Source organism: Ciona intestinalis, unplaced genomic scaffold, assembly GCF_000224145.3.
Source record: "Ciona intestinalis unplaced genomic scaffold, KH HT001207.1, whole genome shotgun sequence".
Taxonomy (NCBI): domain Eukaryota; kingdom Metazoa; phylum Chordata; class Ascidiacea; order Phlebobranchia; family Cionidae; genus Ciona; species Ciona intestinalis.
The window spans coordinates 1-7391 of NW_004191528.1; the positions used below are offsets into that span (position 1 = coordinate 1).

General features: G+C 32.9%; 1 long non-coding RNA gene across 1 annotated transcript; it reads right to left on the reverse strand.

Moving 5' to 3' along the window:
- Positions 1–356: 356 nt before the first annotated feature.
- Positions 357–1730, reverse strand: LOC113475714. Its single transcript, XR_003397487.1, has 2 exons — positions 1624–1730; positions 357–448 (listed from the first exon to the last, which is right to left on the reverse strand). It is a non-coding gene; the product is annotated as an uncharacterized LOC113475714 (long non-coding RNA).
- Between the last annotated feature and the right edge of the window lie 5661 nt (positions 1731–7391).

The following is a 7391-nucleotide window of genomic DNA, read 5'->3' on the forward strand; positions in this document are numbered from 1 at the left end:
GATCTTTTTAGAAGTAACAATTTTGAAACCATTCACCAATTATTTGGGAACTATAGACCTGACAATTTATTAACATATTTATGAATTGTACAATAATAAATGAGGGTGCTGAGTGCTGACATCTAGGCAAAGCGTTTTGTTATGTTAAAACAAATTGACAATGAACAAGCCTAAATACCCATCCCAAAAATGCACATCACTCACTTTAATGGAACAGAATGTACATTTTACAAATACTTTAGCAGTCAATTATACAAGAACAACACCACACAGGGAAAGATTAAAAGCAGACATGGTTCCGCACGAATTAATCTCGTACGTCAATTGCTGAAATTTGATCATACCTTTGTTTAAACTTTCATTAAGTTCCGTGTGCTCGAAACAGCTTTCCATTCTACAGTTTCAGAAATACTTATTGAGCTACACATAACAATTCATTTTTCCAAGTCTTTTTAAAAAAAAGTTGTTTTATTAAATACTTTTGAACATACAATATGATATTTCAGCCTTTCAGGATATGGCCTATATAATACAAGTTGAATATTATGCCTTTAGGAGTCTTTAATTAAATACATAATACTTGGCTTTTGTTTACTTAAACAGCAAATATTTATTGCATATTCACATACATGAATTACAAATACAAGCAGCATCTACCTAAACAAGATTTTACCAATTTATACTACAAAAGCAGTGGCGCAACAAGCCCGCTTAAAAATGGACTGTCAATAATTATGTCTAGGCAAATTCTACTTTATGTGGTGAACTGAAACTAAACAGGATTATAGAAATACCTGTTTTTTAATGTAAACGTCACTGTCTGGATTCGTTTAAACTCATGGATTTTTTAAATGACAAGTGTACATACTATATATATATATATATATATACATCCTATTTATAACAAAATCTATCTTCTTGTGTCTGTAAAAATGAACTCTTTGTTTTCCTAATTTTGTAATTATTGACGACATAAACTTGTGCGCTATTTTCAACGCATCGGTGGGCATGACAAAACCCTGACATTCCTTAAAAAACCTAAATTCGCTTTCAGTGTTGCAAATTTATTTTTACAATTTTAGATTTCTTTTGGTGATTGCAAATAAGTAAGTGTTTTTGCAATTATTAGTATTACACAGCCCTGAATTTCGTGATTGTACATTATAATAATGAAATCAGGACTGCGTAATATTTTTAATTCCAAAAAATGTTTACTAATGCACAATCACCAAAGAGTTCATAATAAGTGAAAAAAGACTGGCAACATTAACAGCGTATTCAGGCTTTTTATGGCTGAGTCGTGCACGCATCGGTTACACTGTGCGAACTTGGCCTATAGCTAAAATGACTTTCTGGTTTGAGAATGAAAAATGAGTTTCTTTAATTTAGGGAAAAAGTGCATTATCCCAAAACCCGCGATATTAATGTGGACACATACCGATATTGCTTTAAGGACCAGTGCCGATACCATTTTTATGATTTTTTTACCCCTGACATTATTTTAAGCCAGCAAACGAAATAGGTTTAAATACAGGTAAGCCAATTTTATTCGGTGCAAATATAGGAGCGAGTAGTGACGATATCCTTAAATTGGCACCAACACAAATTGTAATATAATATTACCATGTATATATCTTTCTGGCGAGCTTGGACATAGGCCAAAATAGTTGATCGTTAGTAATATGCACCAGGAAAACCAGAGTTTCTAAATCCCTGTTGCAAGATATTAGTTTTACCTATAAAATATAACAGTAGACCTTTACCAATTACGCTGTTAGTTTTCATGAGAAGTCACAACATTTGCATTGCTTACTGAGTGTTTAATGTATTCTATCGTATGCGTCTTATTATATTTTCTAAGCTCGTGGTTGGAAAGGGGGCACATTTCTCCCCATTGTTAAATTGTGAAACGTCCTAATGGATATTTATGTTCCAATGGGACATTTCGCGTAACAATTGACCAAAAAACATTCCAATCCGAGCAAAGTAAATATTAAAAGCAACGTGTTTGTGCATGTTAATGCATTTAGGACTGCACGCGTGTTTGCCGAAAGGAGGCGGTCATGACATTGAAACAGTCACCCTGGTTGCGTCACTATACAAAGAAAATAAAGATATGCGACAAGCATAGGCGTCTAACTTTTGAAAAGTCAAGGTACCTATAAGTGTTGAAAGATAAAAATGTATGCCTGCGAAAGCATGAACATTTTTTTCTCGACACATTACACCTATAAACAAAATCATACAAAACACGTAGTTCACAGTAAAATACTGCTGTTTAAGACCACACAAGACAAATTGTTTTATGAATTGCAAGATGTAGCTTTTATGCAAACAAAATTATTTAAAATTGTCGCTTGTAGACCTATACGAGTATTATATTAAAATGCCAATAAGTTTGACAGTTAATCCCGTTTAATAACAAGATCAGCCAAATTTGCCCTATAGTGCAGGTCCTCAAGTCAATAATGACATCACCCACATAGAATAGATAGCAAATTACAAACAAATGAAAAATAACAGAATGATATATTGACTTGTCTTATTATCTTTTAGCTGTTTAACTTTTTTTAGAACCAGACTCTTACGACATTTATCAATAAAATGATACAATTATGATATTTCTTATAAATTCGTAAAAGTCTGGTTCTAAAAAAGTTACGTTAGAAAGCTATGTGTTTTGTATTGTACTCACGCTACTCTCGTTTTTCTTCTTATATAAAAAAGGGCAAGCTAAAACGACGCAACATTATACTGACATAGTCATAAATGCGAGTTTGTAAATTAATCTAAATACGCGACAAACGTTTAGTATGGCGTTTTTTTCCCTGTCACGGTAACTAACTGGTAATGCTCACTGCGACAAGTGCTTAGAGTAGGACGTATGTGCGGCGCAACAGATAAAAACCAATGAGTGGAAACTTCTTCCCAATGCGTTACCGCCAACGTCGGTCGCCGCCACACATCAACTGCGTGTATTTGTCTTTTGGCTCAAATCTCTTTGCGCAGCGCATGCGCAGGAAGTTTTTGTTATCCGCATGAACATAGGAATTGTGATGTGTTTTTTTAGAAACAACTAGTTTTAAAATAATAACCCGACGTCAGGTCGGTCCCGACATCAGGTCGAGTAGTACGCGCGACAGCTCAAAATAGGGATACACTCTTTTTTTCTATTCACGTGACCGCCAACTCCGTCCCTATTTCGCTTAAAATTGGTCTCATTCCAAAACATATAGGCGCACAGTGGTTTTAGGAGGTTTTATCTGTTTATTTCATAAACTACACCAACTGTTCGAGTTTGTTAGTTGTTTTGTAGGTTGAATGAATGAATGTAAGGTACTTTATCTTCGCGTTGCCGGAAAACGACAGTCGTTATCAAACGGGTTAAACACCTCGTGCCAGCTTACAAGTTACCCCATGTAGGCTATGTTACTTTGTGGGTGATTACTTTTTTTGGACTTTTTCATTTCTCTATGTATGGCTAATAATTTGGCACAATTGGTATTGTTTGAACGACAATGGGTAATGTTCGAACATGAATGGATAAATATTGTATCCTACAAATGTATATGAACTTGTATTAACAGAAAATTGACTATAACCATAGATAAAGTTGTTATTTTTGCTACAAATTAGGTATTACTACTCTGTTTTTGCCACAAGCCCCTTCTTATAAATTAACACCAAGTGCAAATGACCAAATTTCAAATATATTTTCAAAATATTATAGTACAATGGGGGGGAGATGGGACACTTATGCACATATTACCAAATATTTCCAAAATCAAAATAGATGACGGTTTTTGGGTAATATCACGAATTAGTACTATTATTCCTTTATTAATTGACACCAATTTATTAAAATATAATATAACACACGAGGAGTTATTTAGGGATCCGCACAACAGGCAAAATTTTAGCAAAAATAAAAACTTTATCAATAGTTATAATCGATTTTCTGTTATTAAAAGTTCATATACACTTGTTGGATACAATATTTATTCGTTTATGTTCGAACATTTCCCATTGTCGTTCAAACAATACCAATTGTTATGCAATAATATAATGTATAGGTAACATGTTAAAAACTATAGCAGTAGGGACAGAAAAAGAATGTTTAGACTTAATTTTCAAAGCGTACAGTATTATTTCGTGTTATTTACGTGTATTTCTATTTATAAATACACTTAATAATCGAAATCAACAACGATTTTAAACTGTTTTAATCTTATCCTGCGTGTTTTCGAATTTGTAAAATTTAACCTGTTGTGCGAATCGCTTAATAACTCCTCGTGTGTTTTATTATATTTTATTAAATTGGTGTCAATTAATAAAGGAATAATAGTACTAATTCGTGGTATTACCCAAAAACCGTCATCTATTTTGATTTTGAAAATATTAGGCAATATGTGCTTAAGTGTCCCATCTTCCCCCATTGTACTATATTTTAAAATATTATCTTTTTTATTATATCAGTATCTTATAGTTGAATAACCCCTGATGTACAAATTATTTAATTAAAAGCAAATCTTTTAAAGTTTGGCAATGAAAACATACAAAACTACAATGTGGGGGAAGATGGGACTCTAAATTGAAATATATTTACATTAGCAGTATTCTGCAACTTGTAGTTAACCTACCGAGTTTAACAGGCTGTGCTAGTTTCTTTGTCATGTAAACTTCATTTATATAACGTTAAACCGATATTTTTTTGTCGTTTTTATCTCAAATTAAGTTCATACTGACCCCTGCCTATTTTCTTTATGCTTATATCTTAGCGTTTTTTTTACAAAACTAAAACTAGTTTTATGAGACAAAATCGAACTGTACGAAATATTCCAGGTTGATTTATGAAACTATGAAACTAGTTTAATTGTTCGCACACGCAAACCAAAAAAAAACCATCGGCTTCACTTAACTTAGCGAGCATTAAAAAATAGCACCTTACTATTTCGCATTTTTTTACCTGTTCAAACTATACTGTTTCTATTTTACATATTTTTTTTAATATTTAAAAACAGTAATCGGTTTTGACGGGCGTTTTATGAGGTCGTGATAATACTGTCGAATAATTTTGTGACCTTATTTTCCTAATTTTTATTAAATGGGGGTCCATAAAAAGAAAATTAAAAAAAGTCTCGTCTGACAAAGTGTCCCATCTTCCCCCACCCTACTATATTGCTTAAAACGCATTATCGCGATCAACGTAAAAAAAACGATATATAATAACCGTTCGGTTTAGATTTACACCGTAGGTTAACCTTTATATTTACCATGTTTTGCTGAGCCAAGTAGACAGTTTATTACGAAATAGTACAAATTCACACGTGAATTCATTGCATCATAAGAGCGATTGTTTGACCAGACAATTAATTACGACATAATAGCAATTCACAATGCGATTATTTTCATTATAATAGGGATTTACACCTTTTGATTAAGCATGTAGGTCGTTATAGAGGTTTAAACACAGGCTTACATGTTAATAACAGTGCGTCGTATTTTAACCTTTTTTCAAGTTACATTAAAAGACCCACAGTTTTATTTCGTGTTATTTAATGGCCCGCCCAATCCATTGCGTATACGCAATGGTTATTTACGTGTATACCTAATATTAAATACACGTATTAATTAAACTTAACAATGATTTTAAACTGACTCGTCTTACCCTGTGTGATTTCGAATTTGAAAAAAAAATACCTGTTGTGCTGCGTATCGCGAAATAACTCCTCCTGTGTTTTATTATATTTTTTGAATTTTTGTCAAATAATAAATGGATGATAGTTCTAATTCGAGGTATCCCCCAAAAACATTCATATAAATGAATAACAGGAGATCACAGATCTAATGAATGAGCACGTTTTAAACTAATTGGCATAATATAGTAGAGTCGGGGAAGATGGGACACCTTTATCACATAATATCCACCAAATAGCCTGATCGTGTTTTAAACAATTAACAACGGTCTGTGGAAGTCGTGAAGATACGGTTTTATAATTCATTAAATGTTCTTTGTTTACTACTAAATGAAAAGAGAAAACAAAATGAAATGTGTCCCATCTACCCCCACCCTGCTATATTAATTAATCCTTTTACTACAACGGTCGACTGGGCTCGATCAAAAATAAATCTAAAGTAACCAACAAAACGGGTTCTAGTCGCCATTGGTGACTGTGGAGCAGTAGGCAGAATGTATTTATAACTGATGAAACTTATGACGTATGAGGATTGAGTGATTGGTAAAGAAATACGCTTTGTACAAATTCTGTACCATGTGTGATGTGTTTATTGTAAACTTACACTAGTTAACGTTGTCGTTGCTTAAAAACGTTTGTTTTCATGAATTTTGACAAACCGTAATCACGCAGTAATTAGGTAGTGTTAGAAGTTAATATTAATTATGTGATGTTGAATTAAGAATAATGTTTCAATTACGATCGATGATAATACGGTATAAGAGTAGTGCATTTAATGCGTCCCCACTTAAATGCTAATAGTTTGATTCAGTCGTGAATCGTTGTGTGGATTTCTTATCTCACCAGTTGTTCCCTCCCAAACTCCCAGACAGTGTTTCCGCTATGTAAAGTGCATGAGGAAAGTAATCGTTAATTAATCGCTCATCGTGCGGTTTTAAATCTGAAAGTTCAGTCTAAAAATTATAATATATTATGATTTGATTTCAATCAAGAGAATTAAGAAAAGTGTTAGAATTAAGAATTGAGATAAGTTCGGAAAAAAGTCACGAACAAAACAACAAGAGATCACAGATCTAATGAATGAACACGTTTTAAACTAATTAGCATAAGATAGTAGAGTCGGGGAAGATGGGACACCTTTAACACATAATATCCAAATAGCCTGGTCGTGTTTTAAACAATTAACAATGGTCTGTGGAAGTCGAAGTATAAAACCGTGAAGATACGGTTTTATAATTCATTAAATGTTCTTTGTTTACTACCAAATGAAAAGAGAAAACAAAATGAAAAGGTATCTTATCTACCCCCACCCTGCTATATTAGTTAATCCTTTTACTACAACGGTCGACTGGGCTCGATCAAAAACAAATCTGAAGTAACCAACAAAACGGGTTCTAGTCGCCATTGGTGACTGTGGAGCAGTAGGCAGCATGTATTTACCTACATGTATTATAACTAATGAAACTTATGACGTATGAGGATTGAGTGATTGGTAAAGAATATGTGTAAATACGCTTTGTACAACTCCTGTACCATGTATTTATTGTAAACTTAAACTAGATAACGTTGTCGTCGCTTAAAAACGTTTGTTTTCATGAATTTTGACGAACCGTAATCACGCAGTAATTAGGTAATGTTAGAAGTTAATATTAATCATATGATGTTGAATTAAAAATAATGTTTCAATTACGATTA